Source organism: Corvus moneduloides, chromosome 1, assembly GCF_009650955.1.
Source record: "Corvus moneduloides isolate bCorMon1 chromosome 1, bCorMon1.pri, whole genome shotgun sequence".
NCBI classification, from domain to species: domain Eukaryota; kingdom Metazoa; phylum Chordata; class Aves; order Passeriformes; family Corvidae; genus Corvus; species Corvus moneduloides.
In genome coordinates, this window is record NC_045476.1 from 55,896,663 (window position 1) to 55,913,974 (window position 17,312).

Below are 17,312 nucleotides of genomic sequence, written 5' to 3' on the forward strand. Positions count from 1 at the left end.
AGACAGGGCTTCATGCTGGGGACGGAGTTTGATGGCGAGCGAGGGGTGCCCACACTGGGAGCCAGGACTCGGGGAGGGGTGCTGGGTGGGTCAGCAGGAGACCCCGGTGGGCAATGGCTAAGGGGAGCTGAGAGAGACCTCTGATGTCTCTGGGATGTCTCCTGGATCATATTCGTTCTCAACACAGAAGAAGTGTGCTTGCTTGCTTTTTTTAAAAAAACTATATTCCTATGGTTTCTTTATTTTTAAGCACAGATCCTATGTCCACGTATGTGTATCACAGAATCACCGAATTAATTAGGTTGGAAGAGATTTCTGAGATCACTGAGTCCAATGTATGACCAAAACTCACCATGCCCACTAGACCACGGCACTAAGTGCCGCACCCTGTCTTTCCTTAAAAACCTTCAGAGACTGAGACTCCACCACTTCCCCTAGGCAGTCCATTCCAATGTCTAATCACCCTTTCTGAGAAGAAATTCCTCTGAAATATATGTCATTTATAAAGAAAACACTTGTGCGTTTAATTTACAGCTAATTCACACCGTATGTATTACTCCCTTGCAACTTGCAAATCACCTTGGTGCCTGAGAGCCCCTCTCCCGTGCCGGCTCCTGGAGTGGGCCCACTGCTGCGACAGTGCCTTGGATTGAGTTGGGCTGTAAAGGAACACAAAATGTTTATGACATCCACATGTGCAAGCAACTGTTGCCATGTTGCTATTTTTATAACCATTTTACTGCATAGCACAAGCTAAAGAATAGAAAAAGCCATTTCCAGTGTGTGTGTGTGCACGCACTCATGTGCAAGTAGAACAATAGAAAATGTTTGATCAAGCTACAACAAAAATACGTCTGAAAACTTGGAGCTTTATTTAGAATTTAATTTATGCAGAGTACTCAAGTTAGCAGAAATAGTCGTTGTAAATTATGTGTAACTGATATACAAAGAACAAGAGTTGTGTGTGCAAATATATGAATAAGCTGTCCCTCATGGAATTAATTATGTGCATGCCTTTGCTTGTTCAGACCACTGAAGCTAGATGTAGTGTGTATGATGGAGGAATGGAGCTACAGTACAAAGTATTATATTGCAAATATCTAATTTTCTTGGAAAAAATTATGTGGGTGGCTTCCATTTCAGCTAGGTAGCTTTTAAACAAATAGAAACCTCAAATAAGAAAACTAGACATCTTAAAGGTATGAAACTGACAAGAGACATTCCTTTAATCCCTTATTTAACTTCTAAAAATATCTCTAGGGTATTTAAAATCATGAAAAGATGAACTGTAATGGAGAAGAAACTGGTACAGAGATCTGTACATTTTTCATTCTATATTCAAGTTCAGTGTTTTCAATCAAGAAGATAGAGCTACCAGTTTAGAATTATGAAAGGCAAGGTGGTTATTAAAGTCACCTTTAATAATAAAAGTGACTTATCAACTAGTCTAATTAACATGATAGGATAGGAAAATCCATAATAAAGTATGGGAAAAGAGTGAGAGAGAGAGAGCGAGCCTCTGGAGGGTATTTTGTTGTATTTCCTCGCAGAGGTGTGATGTATGTGGGATGAGGGGTTTTTTTGATATGTTTTGGGGTTTTGAGGTGCTTGTATCTATCAACAACTGGTAGCTACAGACTTAATCCGGATGACTAAATAGAGACTGTCTAAAATTCAGCAAAGTTAATATCTATTTTTTTATGCATTTGCAAGTTGACTCTTAACATCCCACTAAGTTTAAAGAAACTTGGGCAGAAAATGAGTACTTTTTTATTCAGACTGAACTGTCACCAAATTTTACACTGGGTTCATATTGGGTTTTTTCCAAAATACATAGCCTATCACCTATTTGTTACTATTCCTGGATTGCTGTCCATAAGTGAATGAATGATCATTTGTCCTTTGGTTTACTCAGAATAATGACTGACTTGCTACACATATTTTTTCAAAAACTTCTCATATTTATGTAGTAAAAATGCTTAATGTGGTTATGCATGGATAAGCAGTCGCAACAAGACATGACCTTATAGTATGTGATAACAGAACATAGAAATAGGGGAAAGCACAGACAGACCTGCTTTTACTGACAAAGGTGATAGGGCAGAACAGGAGGTTACTAATTTTGTAGATCATCAGGCTACAGATGCCTTGGGAAGTGACATCTTTTCTTCCCTACTTCAGAGGCCTCCTGGTATGTCCATGCTTCAGCCACATACCAAGGGTATAGGAGATTATCATTGTATTACTTTAGAGACCACATATAGAAACTTGGATTTGCTAGGGACAATAAAATTCAGATTAAACCTGATTTAAAATGTAATCTGTCTCTGTTGGATGCTCTCTTGTTCAGTTGCCCACATTCTTCACCCTCTCTGAGAAAAACTCTTCTGTGGAAAAGTTTTATCACAGTCTAGCAACTGACACTTGGACTTGATGTGCTAAATCATTCTGCTACTTTTTACTTCCCAGTGATTTTGACAGGGCTTTATTGAAAAACCAATAGAACAATAGCTCTTTGTAACTTAACCTGTTGTTCAATGGCTGAATGGAAAGCCATTGGAAAGATGAAATATACTAAAACCAATGCCTAGTATGTGATATTTTTAATCACCAAAGTTTATATAATCTTCAGAATTCAGTTATTCTTTGCCTATGATAGTAGAACTGTTCTTTATTTTTCAGGGTTTTTAGTCAATTTCTGGTTTTCAAGTCCCCTATAATTTCTAAAATTATCATTTTGAAGGTCTGCATTTTCTAATATATTATATAAGTAATCTTTTTTTAATGCAATGTCCCAAATATTTTAAGTATGATCTATTTTCATACCGACAGCTTAAACTTACTTGCATATTATTCTCACCTTTGTAGTCTTATTGACCTCAATTTAATGTTGAGTGTTTCAATGCCTCTCCCTGAGAAGACCTGCATTTTTAGAGCACATTTATTCAGTGTAAAAAGAAAAAATATGTAACAGTGAAAAACAAAGCAGTAAGATGGCACTCATCCCCCTTTGTTTTGAGAAATTGATATTATATACACCATATCAGTATGGTGACCGCACAGTTCTTTACTATCTTCTATGATTAAATACTTCTCATCAAAGGCTTTTCCACAAGGGTATTTTTAAAAACATGTTATAGACTCAACTAATTTATGTTGGAAGGGATTTCTGGAGGTCATCTAGTCCAACCCCCCAAGAAAGTAGATCTAACTACAGAATTATTTTCCATCTCACATCTTTGTGCAGTTCTGCTGCTTACAGAACATCCATCAAAGAACAAAAGTATTATCTGGGACAAATTTTAAATTGCCTGTTTTATACTAATGATACATAAAAATTAGTACAATTAACTTGTTTTCGAGGTTATTAAGTACATTTCACCTGGAAAGTGAAATGCAAAATATTGTAGATAAATGCATATTTCCTTTTTTTCTTCTTGCAACCGGAAATATGTTATCAGTGTTTATCTGGTGAAAGCCAGAAGCCTGAGGAAAGATCAGTGGGATATCCCACCTGCATTCCAGCTATTGCTCCAGAGAAGTACAGTTCTCTCGTAGGTCCAGTAGCTGCAAGCCCTGTGCAGATGTTTCAAATACTCAGCACTGTCTAAAGCATTCAGGAATTTGAATCACTTCTCTCACTCATGCTATTAATCTTGCTGATGGCACCAATGACATCCCAGTGACCCTTTAGCAGGTTCAGGAGCAGAATTTTGGGAGGGTTTTTTTTTTCCAATAAATAATAAAAACTTGAGCCTATATCTAAGCAGTTCAGACTGTTTTCAGTTTGAAGGTAGTGATTAACTGGAATGGTTAGGCTGCTGCCTGAAAAACATTATTTAATTTTTCTAGTATTATGTGTAATATAAATTAATATATTATACACAATAAGGAAAGAAGATAAAACAGTCCAGATGCAACCTATGGCGAAATTGTCCCAGCAGACTGCATCGTGTGGATCAACCACCTCGTTTGAATCCAGCTTCACTCTGACTTGATAACTGAATACTACCCTGGAGAATAAAGACCACCACCACTAATGTGACAGGTCTGCTGGAGAGGAGGTCCAACATATTTATTAATACTCTGTCTTATTTTTCTATCAGCACAATTTGGATGTATCTTTCATTTCAACATACCCTCTTAACTTTGTTCCCTGGCCATTTTGCATGCTGGAATGTTCCTGCAGTTTGGCTTCCAAGTCTGATCAACAGCCAGAAAAGAAATTACTGTCTGTTGCAGCTCTTTTATGGGTATGTAAACAACATTCTGTAAACAACATCCTTATGGCAAATGATCCTGTTACTCTAGTCTCAGAAATTTCATCCTAATCTTTCAAAATGTTGTATGTGCACTTCCAAAATGGTTTATAGCTATTCTAAAATATATATATATACTAACATTGGTGTTTTTCATAAGAACATATTATGCACATTTAAAACTTTAAATATTGCTTCCTAACAAAGTTGACTACCTTCACCTTTAAGAAATAACTGTTTTCTAGAAGAATCTCTGCAAAGCTCTCTACAAGGAGAAGTCAATACTCTTCTTACTGATGACTGATAGCAGTGCCCCTGTTAGTTCAGAGAATTCTTTGTCAGTGAGCTGTTTTGTAACCTGCAGGTATGGAAAAAAAGCCCTTAACTTTTAATTTTCAAGTAATATTTAATAGTGACCTCTGCCAATGTAATTTTCAATGTAAACTTCCAGTATTCTGTCTTCTTAAAATGTTGGCAATGAGACCGTGTTTATATGGTGCAAGACTGTGCCACACAGAGATGCACAAAAGCAGTTCTAAATGAATTTCCTTGGGTATTGAAGGGTCTGTGTCCATTGCTGACCCCTAAGCACTCTCTGTGGAGCCAGGAGGGTTCAGAGAATGTGTTCAGAGAGCATAGGCATTCCCAATAACAAGAAGTGTAATAACTTAATTGGTCAGTTAATGCCCTGAAGATTTAACATGGAAAATACATGCCCTGTGCTGAATTCATACTGTAATATTAAATAGATGGAAATGATTATATGCAATACAGAATAAAACTAAAGTCTGAAGAAGAGTTTGAATTTGTCCATGTAAGAACTTGCATGTACATTCATTCAGGGGAAAAGGAGTGCAATCTTAATACCAGAACTCCTGTAATTATTATCCGAATTATTAAAAAAGTCTTTATTTATGTAATACTGATCATGCATCTTAATCTAAATATGAGTTACATTATGTCTCTTGGCTACCTGGCACTGAAATTGTTTCTTCACGCCTTCTGCCTTGGGAAAAACTCTGACTCATCTGTCTCACTGATTTGATATTTTGAGATCCTGTAACTGTTGTTTAGTCTCTCAAAGCTCTACTGACCTAAACTGTGTGAATGAATTACTTACACACTATGTTACTACTACTGTTCTCATTCTACAATTCTTGCATATACTCAGTACTGTACCTAGGCTAAAGGTACTAAAAATTAGCTAAACCTAGTAAAAGAGTTAGGGTCAAATGACATCTGGAAACCATAGCAGTGCATCAAAGGCAATTACTGGATTAATTCTCAGTTGTCTCTTAAATTTTTGTACATGGCAAAAGTCACCATTGCAGTACTGTCCTGCACAGAAAATAGGATCTAGACTTGGAACAGATCTTCTAGATCAAGTCCACTGTTTTCCGCTTACGTTCATGTAATCACATTCATAAATTTGTTATATTTTTGTCAATTAGCAGCAGAATGAAAATACCATAATTATGTTTCACAACTGTTTCTGATTTTGTTTCTTCTTTCTTGACTTCATGTTGGAGAAGAAGGGAGCAGGTAACATTGAATGGTGAAACACTGGAGGAGATGCTTGAAGAGCAGCTTCATGAACTTCAAGATTTTCACAAACTACATAATTGTTACTCATTCAGAGGTTTTTCTACAGCTAGTAGGCGTGATAATTTCCCTGTCACAGAGGAACAGTTTAATTAATTTAGATTAAAATTTTCTTTTGCCCATATTCTCATTTTTCACAGTGATTTTGTTCAATGATATGTAGGGGTATGGTATGTATACTGATATGTATTGGCATTATTTAGGCCCATGACTAACAAAGATACATGTTCAAGTTCACAAAACTGTACTGGGGAGAAAAATACTTGAGAGTATTTCTGTAAAAGTGGTAAGGAACTTGAGCAAGTAACAGTCTTTGTAGCAGAACACAATTTGAATCCAATATGCACTCTTTAGAAATTTGTTAAACATAGAGGAATTGCTGAAAAAACATGAATTATAAAGAACATTTAGACAATTGGAATTCTAAGTACACTGGTACTTTTGAGAATTTTACTTTTTGTCTGTCAGCATGAATGTGATTTCTTTTTAAAAAGACCAGCACAAGTTATAAAATCACATATGGCTAGAGCCCATTTCCACTTCTACAGAAAGATCTATGTTTTTTTAAAAAATGTGCGAGATGTGTTCTGTAAAGTATGCCAGCAGACCTTAAAAAGAATTGTCATCTTAGACAACTGTTCTACTTTCAAATATTTTGGTGTATGAACATGGCTTTAATCCATACTACACCTCCTCTTCTAAGTGTATCTGGTAATTGCTCCAACCCCACGGCAGGCTAACTTTTAGTGAGTTCTAGTGGTTTGTTTTATTAGAAAATGTAGTACTTCATGATTATGCAATCTCTAAGCACCAGCTGAAGTATTTTTAATCCATTTACTGTATTTATATTTCCCCAGGCTCCCTCTAGTTTGATTTCTTCTTAGGTGACTGTTTACAGTAGCTGCAAGTGTCAGGGCTACCTGATTGCCTTGAGGGAACACAAGATTTGCTGTTAGTTAAAGGTTATTGATACAAGGGAGCTCCTTGTTTTGTGTGGATTGAGGATTAGGAATAATTTTCCATGAAAAAGTATATGTCTCATGCAATAAAAAAAAATTTCTAGTCACACACACACACACAAAGACACAGACACAGCACTGGCTTTTGTTACTTTAGCTCATTCAAGGTGATAAGATTTTTACCTTAAAAAAGCTAACCAAATATACTGTTTTGTTAAAACTGAACATTTTTAGAAAGCCCTAGAGATCCAGGAAACATGTAACTTCAGAATGGAAAGGAGAATTGTAATAGAAGAACTTCCAGATTTCAAAAATGCTCCTTTGAAAAAAAAGCATTTCACATTTTTAAAATACTTTCTTTAACAAGGGCAGGAATAAAATATTGCAAAGTCTGCACTGTGACAGTTTTCTACAAGATTACCTGTGTCTGTCAGTGCATTGTTGGGAATTTGAGTTGGATATATATCTGCAAGCTTTCTATACAGTATCATCTTAACTCTCAGAACAGACTAAACCATATACTATTAGAACATTAATAACTGCCAGTAACACTTAGGCTTTTTAGTGCTAATGTTAGGTCACTAGTAAGCAGTGCTGAGTATTTAACTCCAGACTACTTGGGATTATAGTTAAAGACTGGGTTTTTTCCAAAATAATTACCAGCAAAAAATTCCACCACAAATAAGAACAAGCTGAACTGCCATTCATTGCAACTGACTTTCTGGTTTGGGGTTTTTTGTTGGTTTGGGTTTTTTTTCCCCCCTTCTCTATTGCTGTGCTAACCTAACCACATACATAAACAACTCTAGCATACAATGTGTGTGCTAAAATTAGACAGTACATCCTGAACAATTTTCTCTGATCTTCTCCCATACTGCCTAAAAGAACCAAAGGAGTCCCAATTAATGTTTTGGAAACAGTGTCAACAAAGGTAGAAAGCAGTTCTGCAGAATTCTCACAGAACTTGAAAAGTGATATAAATTAATATTTGGAACTGGCACCTGAGACTTTCCACAGTAAAATTCCAAAATGGTGTTCCATAACCTCAAAGCATCCTTGTCCACCTCATCGAGGCAGTCAGACCTCACGGCCCTCGCAGAACAGCCAGCGTGGACAAGTGCTTTTGCAGCCTTCCTGACAGCACCATGGTGTGACACCTCTATCTTCAGTGCTCTGGTGGCCTTCAGAACTTCACTGTTGGGCTTTAAAGTTCCTAATTGTGCAGCTTCTCATTATACCCTGACTCTCAGCAATGCATTTTCATCAGCAATCTATTATCACTTATGTTGTATAGCCCATGCCGTTTTGTATCACAAGGGTATTGGAGAAATGGTAGACAAGAAGAAAGAAAAAAATTAAGTAATAGAGATAAAAGATAAGATCAAACATACCAGAAATAAGTGTCCCTGTCTTAATAATCCCATTATGAAATGTAATCTTTTGAAAATTTTACGCAATACTCACAAGCAGAAGACTTATATAGAAGGGAAACATATGAGTTATAAAACTTATTATTGCTGTGCCTGACTCCTGAAAACCCTCTAACTTACAGAAATTCATAATTTTGAGTGAACTTGCCATGCTGGAAAAATTAGCTGTCTAGAAGGGAATTAATTGAAATCAGTTTGCTGTGCAGATTGTATGCTAAGCTAGCCAACAGAAAATGCAACTTGCAGCTCTGACATCTGCTAGGTGCCCAAAGCACCCCAGTTCCCTCTTCCTCTGCCTGTAAAGAATGAGGAGAACATTCAGAGGTAAGTTTTGGGCAGAGGCATCAGTATCCAAAGGGACTCCCCTTGTCCCAGAGGCTCTCCAGCATCAGCACAACATGCCAGGTCCATCAGTCCTTCTGTCTGTACTTTCTTCCAAGAAGGTCATTTATGCCCCAAGTCCAATGTGTATAGAGCACCTCAGATTGCTCCTCTGTCAGACTTGTGGCAGGAATTTCAGTTCAAGACTTCCATGAGCAAAATGTAGCTGCTTGTTCACTGGATATACTGCAATGGTGAACTTATTCCAAACCTACTCCACTTAGGGTTTTGGTGTGGTTTTAGGTCTCAAGTTTCTTCCAGGCTATCTAGATAACTTAGAGCTTTTTTTGGGAGCCAGCAACCAAAATTAATCTCCTTGGTTTCTGTGAATCAATATTTTCATCAATAAATCCCAAAGCTTTATACTAAAGAATTTATTTTTATCAGTGCAAAATTCAAAGCACAAAATAGTAGTGATGAAAACAAAATTAAGATCTACTGACTCTCAACTTGATGCCCAAATAGCAGAGCTCTCTGCAATTAGAAGAGGGGGAGGGGGGGAGAGGGGGAAGGAAGTGGATTGAAGGATATTTTAATAAAATTATTTTTAAAACTTTAGAAATACTTGAATGCATGCAGTGAAGTTTGAACCTGAGAATAATTATTTGAAGTGCCTGAAAGTTGGTATGTTAAAAGCAATTCAGCATTCTTGCTTGACTGGGACACTCACAGGTTATAGTGATTGTTCCCATGTTCCCTCAGATATGTTTAAATACCTGGAATAAAATAGCTTTGTATTCCAAATTTTGACTGAGAAGCAGGATGTTTTTCAGAGAGAGAACATACCCTTTCCTCAGCTTGTGCTATGGCAAAGTGAATGTGGTCACTCTTCTTGAAATATGTCTCCACACTTGACACTAACTTTTGAGACAGAATTTTAAAATGGGAACATTGTTTTGTTCTCTCAGTCTCGCAAACTGAGAACTCCCTTTATACCTCATTTTGAGAGGGCAGACAGCTTACTATAAGAACATTTAAGAAAAACTGAAAGTTGAATAGTATCCAAGTTCATACTGTGAGAATGTATATTTATATGACAAAGGCACAACTTATACAAATAAGCAATTTTAATTGAAAAATGCTGTCAAAATCCTAACTATTTGGACTGGTTTTGATTTCAGACATAAAAGAGTCTTAATTTTATAGAAAAGACGTGATGGGACCATGTATTATTCAAAGTTCTCAGTTGTCAAATATTGTGATCTTGTCCAACAGTGAGGGGATTGTATTCATTTTGGCAATATTCAAAATGCAATCAACCATAGATTATGAATGCCTTTAGACACTGTGCAATGGTGCATAAAACCAATCAATTATCTTTTTTGACTATGCTTATCTGGCACTGAGACTGGAAACCTGTCTTATTGTGAATTGTATGCACCTCAAAAATACATAGAAACTATTTTCTTGTTTCTGTTTGCTTAATTAGTATACATGACATTCCTAGTTGATCTGGGCATGGGAATCTTTACCATCCAATTTTCACATGTGTCCTACTTCTATGAAACTTATCCAGGAATTAAATAAACCCAGTTTATCACTCCTTAGAACCTTGTTGTGTGTCTCTTCTTGTCTCAGTCTCATGAAATACCTCACCACATTATTAATCTACATGTGCAGCATGGAACTCACGATTGTGTAGCATACCATGAGATTTTTGCAGCATTTTGAACCCCACAGGAAAGTAAAGAACTAAATGTGTTTGCACTACAGTTTCCTGAATAATTACTTGAATTATTCCACCAGTATAGGTCAGTTTGGATCTTTGCCACCACTGCTATTTGTAATTCAGATCAGAAATAGGCAATTGTGCCAAACTGTGCATCCTGTCAATGTGCTCATATGAAGCTCAGCAGCACCATCAGGGCATTTCCTTGAATGCTATAAAGTGGCCTCCCACAGAGGAACAAAGGAGCCAGAGAAAGATACTCTTTTCTCCAAGCTTCCCGCACATCCCTCTGCTTTATCCAAAATGCAACCCCCCTCTCTTCTTGGCTAATAACCCATTTGTTTAAGACTTGATTACAATCAGTATTCCAGTTCACCATTATATTAAAAATGGGACTTGCCATTTTATCACAACTGTAAGGCATGGAAGTTTTCTCCACATTCCTTACTATATGTTGCATTTAGAGGATGCTCTCTTCAATCACACTATTACTGCCTTGACAGTTTAGTCATTGTTATTCATGAGGACTTCTTGATGCTTATCTGCAAGTTGTTCAAAGAAGATCACACAGCGATGACCTTGAAATGAGAATGAATGAGGCCTTTGTGTTCTATAAATCACTAACAGCAAGCACAATGCTTGTATTTTACTCCTGGGAGAAAAAAAGATAACTACCTGTGGCCATAAGCTTCTGTGCTTGTACATAATACCTGTTACAAATGCAAAATTAAATTTCTAGCAGATGAGGTGGAAAAAACACCCCTCAAATGAAAGTGAAAAGTATTCAGTTGAAGTTACTAGAGCAGAAGAAATACTGAGTGTCAGAGAAGGCAACGAATATACATGATTCAGTCTTTGAGCAACACTTTAAAGACATTCCAGGAGAGCCTAACATAATTAAAAGAGCAGTAGATATAGATAAATGCACTAAAGGACTAAGCAAATAGCACACTGGAGGAAAGTGTAAGTATTTAGCTGAAGCACAGCTAAATAGCCTGCAATAGCAAAAATTAGGTACTGTTTAAATATTAGCTTTTAAGTTAATGAAAAGCATTACATACAAAATAGTTGTTGGAAATTAATAAGGAGGAAAGTCAAAGTGTATTCTCCAGAAGTAATTTTTGGGCCTCTCTGCATAAACAATAGGAAAAAGTTACCTGTCTTACTAGAAAAGTGACTATCAGATTGATAATATGAAAAGCTTCAGTTTTCTTTTAACCAGTATAGCAGTTGAATCTCAAAGTTGATGAGAAGCTCTAAAAAAATTAAAAAATGTCTTGGCATTCTGTATCAAACATGTGTTCTAAGGGGAACTTAAATGAATATGGAATTCAGCAGCTACCTTATGTGGAGAGACTAAAAAGATTGGGAGTCTTCAGCAGTGAAAGGAAAAGGCGGGGAAGAGAAGTGATGACATAATGAGAATTCTGGATAAGGTAGAAGTAAAATTTCTGTTCATTCTATCCTATAATTTGACAACTTGAAAATTGTAGAATATCAGCCTGAACCAAATCTAAAAAATGCATTTATTTAGACACAAAGTAGTGTACTTCTGGCACTTGCCATCACGGGGGATTTCAGGGCATCGAGAGGTTCCAAAAGGAATTAGACAAATGGATGGAAAATACCACAATAGGGTGAGGATGTACCTCTGGCTACCCTGACGCAACAGTGGTGTATCATGGCAAAAGAAAGAGGAATGGGCCTCTGAGAAGAGCTGGGTTTGTTAATCACTGAATAGCTTTTCCTATTGCTACTTCTGAAGACAGAAAAGTTGGCTGGATAGACCATTGGTCTGAACCAATAAAACCTTTCTTACATTCTTAAAATTAAATTGAGAGCTTTAGGTAAATGCAAGGAACAATCTGATAGGCATTACTAATCCTAAAAGTGAATGTAAAGCTTGAATAGTGCAGTTTGTTGTTAAAATAACTTAGGACATCCATGTTACTTATCTTGACCTCATAAAAGTAAAAATTGGGCTTGCCTAGTAAAAATAAATTCAGTAAATTATGTCCTCCCTTTACAGGAATACTGCTGCTTTCTGAATTGTAAGAATTTGTGGTTACTTTGTTTTAAATATATAGCTTGTGTATTTTAAGATTCTTTATTGTATCATATAATGGGAAAGTACTACATGGTTGCATGTGCTTACAAATTTACAGCCAAACTTAACCTAAAAACCAGCATACAGAAATGTATTACACCTCTTTAGAAACATAGTGGTGTTGGTAATGTTTCCCAACACTGCTGCAATGTGGAAAAGTCCAAGCTATTTAACTCATTTGTTGGCACAAAAAGGGGGGATTGTGTGAGGTTTTGCTGAGGATGAGCTCACAATAGATCTGCAAATTTTCAGCACATCAGCTATAATTATACACAGATGAGATTCTGTCTCCATTTTTTTCTTGTATCAAAAAAGACACCCTATCTCTCTCTTTGCATGTTTCATGAGAAATACAAACATAGCAGACAAAATGCATTTTTCAGGCAAATGTATAACATACATTGTCAATAATGCTGTCTTCAAAATTCTTCTTCAAAGTTTTTTTTTTTGCTGCTGGGAAATTCAGTAGAATACCCTGCTTCTAAGGAAATATCTCAAAACATTCATCCTATTACACCATGGGGGCAAAAAAAAAGCATATTCTAGAAATTAATTGTTCTGGACTCTGACTAAGGAGAAAAGTTTTGATCTAGGGCTTTTTACTTAGCTACTACATTACATACCTCAGGTACATGCAATGAATCCTCGAGCATAGAAGAGCCTGCCCCAGTTGTGTTTCCATTTTGCAGTTCACTTTGCTGGATGGGCTGAAATTTCCAGTCAGATTCACAAAGCCCGTCTAGGTAATCTCTGCTCTGCAGATAGGTTGAGGTGAGCCACGTGAATGATGTCTACTTTAGTAAGTAGTGCAGGCTAATGGGAAAGCATTTATGGCATGAGTCAGTTCTGAGAACTTAACAGCCACATCACACAGGATTTGGGAAGGTGTTTCTGGGATAGTTAGATAGATAGATAGATAGGTAGATAGATAGATAGATGGATAGATAGATAGATAGATAGCCTGGACGTGTGGCTGGAGAACATTAGGTGTGCTTTTGGAGCATATCTTCTAGATTAATCTTGTCTAGAAGCTACCTGGTTTCTATGCTTTGAGATTGTTTTATGATGTGGATAAAAGCATGATAAATACTGCAGAAGCACAGGCCAAAATGTCAGTGGTTAAATGCTGTCGTGGGTATCATAAACATTTGCAATTAGTTACATTTCAATACTTTAAGCACAAAAGTCTTTGATAGTCTGAGGTACTTAGAGGACATACTTGTGAAGGATTTTCATCAGAATACTGCTTCTTACCTTTAGCATGAGACTAAATATGGCTATGAAACTGTAAGATATCTGAGCAAAACCAAATTTTATAGTACAAGATTCTGTATTTTCTTGCAAATATAAACATTTGTTTTAAGTACGTGTGGGCCTTATGGATGGCCCACAACATAGCCCTTAGGACCCACCTGAAGGAATAAGGAACAGTTGTGTGCCTATTTCACAAATACCAACAGCAGATTCTTGAAAATCACAAACATTTTTTGATACTTGAATGCTCAAGGACAAATTTTACAGTTTATCACACTGCCACATCTGGAAAAAAACCCATGGTAAACAGTGCTCTTTATTGCTGCATTACATTTTGCCCATTTTCATCTTTCAACAAGCAGTGGAGTCAGGAAGATCTCAAGTGTCCATATTTTATTAGAACTGAAGAAATTCTGCATGGTTTAGAGAATATTGACACTAAGTTAATCAATTCAAGCTGGTTTAGGAAAAGATCAGGCTTATATAAATATAAAATATTTAACAGTCTACTCAATGACAAAATTTTGAAAAAGGAAGGCCACTAAAAAGGGGAAAAATAGATCCTTTTGATTAATGACTCAATAGTGGAAGAATGTTGCCCATACCCATCTGTGTCCCAGACAGAGTGAAGGAGATGGTTTATCTCCTGCCAGGACAAAAGCCAGCACAAAAGAAAGATCTTACAATAGAGCATTCTGGTGAATCTTCACTTGTGGTACCCCATGGAGCCTGTAGTAACAATAGGGAAAGGAAATGTGACAGACTGAAAAGATTTCACAGAAAACCACAAGATGAGAATTTAAGGTTTTGTGCTGAATGGGGATGTAGGTGTATATTTGAGTGCAATCTGGTTGTGTTTATGAAAGAATACCATATCACTTTAAATTCCCTACTAGCAAAACAGTAAGTCAGGAAAAACCAAATAGAAAATAAAAATAGAATCTATGGTTCTTGTAGTGTGTGGTTCATTATGTATATGACACTAAACTAAACTTTTGCCAAAGGCAATTTCTCTGTTGGACAAGTAGATACATAGTCATGATTAAAAAAAAGGTTGACTCCATACCATGTAGATCCCACACTCACAGTTGTGATTGATTTAGTTAACTTTGAAGAGCATCAGTGTTTCTTTTCCTGGTGTACTCTCCAGCTTCTGCTTTGGATGAGGAGGGAGGTAGGTTCTGGAGTTATCATGGCTCAGGAGGTGGATTCACTGTTTCATGGCCTCCCTCTGCTCCTGCCCTGTGAAGTTTTCCCAACAGACATTCCCCCAGCACAGCTCTATGCCTTGGCCTCGTCCATCTTTTAGCCATTTCTCAAGCAGCATGATTTGTGGGGCGTGACCTCCTATGTAGAGAACTGGCCCAGAATGACAAATAAATAATAGTTACATGAAAAGAAAGAAAGAAAAAAAAAAGAAGAAAGGCCCAAGAACTCACACTTCTTTTGGATTTAAGTCATAAGATTTCTATGAAATGGTTGAGGTAGAGCTCCTAATTTGGTATAAAGTGATTAGTGTTGATGTGCAGCTACTTGGCACCCTATTTAATAGTATGCTCCATCCTTTTATTCACTATATTCTGTCTCTGATTTTCTAATTAGTTTCCTATCTTTGTGTTAGATCCTTGTTCATTAGTAGAAGGGGTTTTTTTACTTCTCAGTGACTTCTATAGCACTTATGAAACATGAGGAGCAATTATATGTACCCTTACATGGTTTAAAATGTCAGCATTCACTGCCTTTATATCTTGGTGTGCACCTGGACTGTCGCACTCCATTGGTATGTGGGGCATCAGTATAATTGCTAAGGCCTTCTGCAGATTCATGAGTTTGCCTGATGAAATACAGAAGAAATACCTCTAGGGGATGGAAATTTTGGTCTGAAACCACAGTACTCGCCTGAACATGTAACCTTCCTCCCAATTCACATCAAATGACACCAACCTTCATCCCACAAGTTCTAGGAACACGTTTGTTTTATGTCCACGAAAGCACCAACTTCCCAATTTGTGCACAGCTTTAGAATCGAAGATAATGTCTGTGTAACTAATTCATAAACTAGTACATTTCAGTCTAATGAATCTGGAATTTCTACTGCAAGATTATTCTAGAAAGAATGCATAATTGGACTGTGCAGAGGTACAAATTACCAGCACCCAGTGAAAAATTAGCAACCAGCCTGAAACAGGCCGAGTTCTTGTTATATGATCTTTTAAAGAACCCAAAGAGAGGCAAGGGGGGTCCACCTCAACTAATTCATTTTCTAGAGGTACCTATTTGCATAATGAAGCAAAGCTTATAAAAGGTAGAGACAGATGTAACTGTTTTTATCAAGGTATTCTTCACTCTAACACTGCTCAGAATTTGATGGCACTGTTCTTATATTAGGTTTTTGTCATGAATGCCTTGATGTTTTGTACTCTGTGTATAGCAGGCCTCATACCATAATCTTAGAGACAAAAATAACTCCTTTGTGTTCAGCTGAGTAGCTTGGCATTGTTTGAGAGACTGAACAGTGATAAATGAGAGAAATAAAAGAAGACTTAGAGATCGCTGAGATCACTGTAAAGGCACTGGCTGTACCTTTACAAGGGGAAGTTCTAGGTAATATAGCCAGGAATTCTTCGTGGCCAAAAAATGAAATCCCAAACCTTCAGGCTACAGATAAGATATATATTCTTAATAACAAGGGAGAACATTCAAATTAGCAGAAGGGATGGACTACACATCTCTGAAGGGGTCTTCCTTCACATTTCAGTGTCTTTCTGAAACACATGCTTTAGTCAAATACAGGTAATGAAGTTTGGTACAGAAGAACTTGGATGTATTTTATAAAATCACCTGGCAATCTCCCCTGGCCCTCCAATCTTAAAAAAGCCTTGAGAAATGAAGTAAAATTGGATCTATGCTCTGTTTACACTTCCATTTTAAAAAGAGTAACAAATAACATTTGAATACTTTTCATGTGTAGGCCAAGTATTTTGCCATATCTGTAGCCTTTAGAATTAATAATTTACATATATTTTTGTGGCTTTCATAGTCTCATATTCTTGTACTCTAATGAAAAATAGTGCTTTACTTTAGTGACTGTCTTTTTCAGATAAATGTCCAGCTGATAGAAAAGAAACCATCCTTGAGAACAAATTAAAGTGGACAGCTGATTTCCTTTGGCTCTTTTAAAGACCTAATCCAACATCAATTTTCCTTTTTTTATGTTTCTCCTACAAACACAAACTCAGAAACAAGAAAAGTTTGCATTCCATACACTTTAAAAAAGAGTACTTTTCTTCTGTTTTTCTAAAGAGTTATCCCTGAAAGAAAAGCTATACTGTTAAAGACTTTAAAGTTTGTGGCACAGAACAACATACACAGCTTGGCCAGTACACCATGTGTGGAAAGCTAAAAAAAGTTTCAATGAATAATAGGTCCCAAAAAGCAACATCAATTGTAATCATGACTTTCTTTTAAAATGAAGTTGGTCCAATTTTAAGAACATTCTTCCAAAATCTCATTAAAAAAAAAAACAAAAAGAAAGAAAGAAAAAAGAAAGTATGTAGATTATAGTTTACAATTTGAAAGGGAAGAAGAAAATGTACGTTTTAAAATGTTTTATATATGTGTTTATCATCTGTACCATATGTGTTGTGTTTT

At 36.5% G+C, this 17,312-nt stretch overlaps 1 long non-coding RNA gene across 1 annotated transcript; it reads left to right on the forward strand.

Annotated features, from left to right (window-relative positions):
- The first annotated feature begins 164 nt into the window (after nt 1-164).
- Nucleotides 165-10,178, forward strand: LOC116444850. The gene is made up of 2 exons (XR_004240553.1): nt 165-4,253; nt 5,792-10,178. It is a non-coding gene; the product is annotated as an uncharacterized LOC116444850 (long non-coding RNA).
- The last annotated feature ends 7,134 nt before the right edge of the window (nt 10,179-17,312 follow it).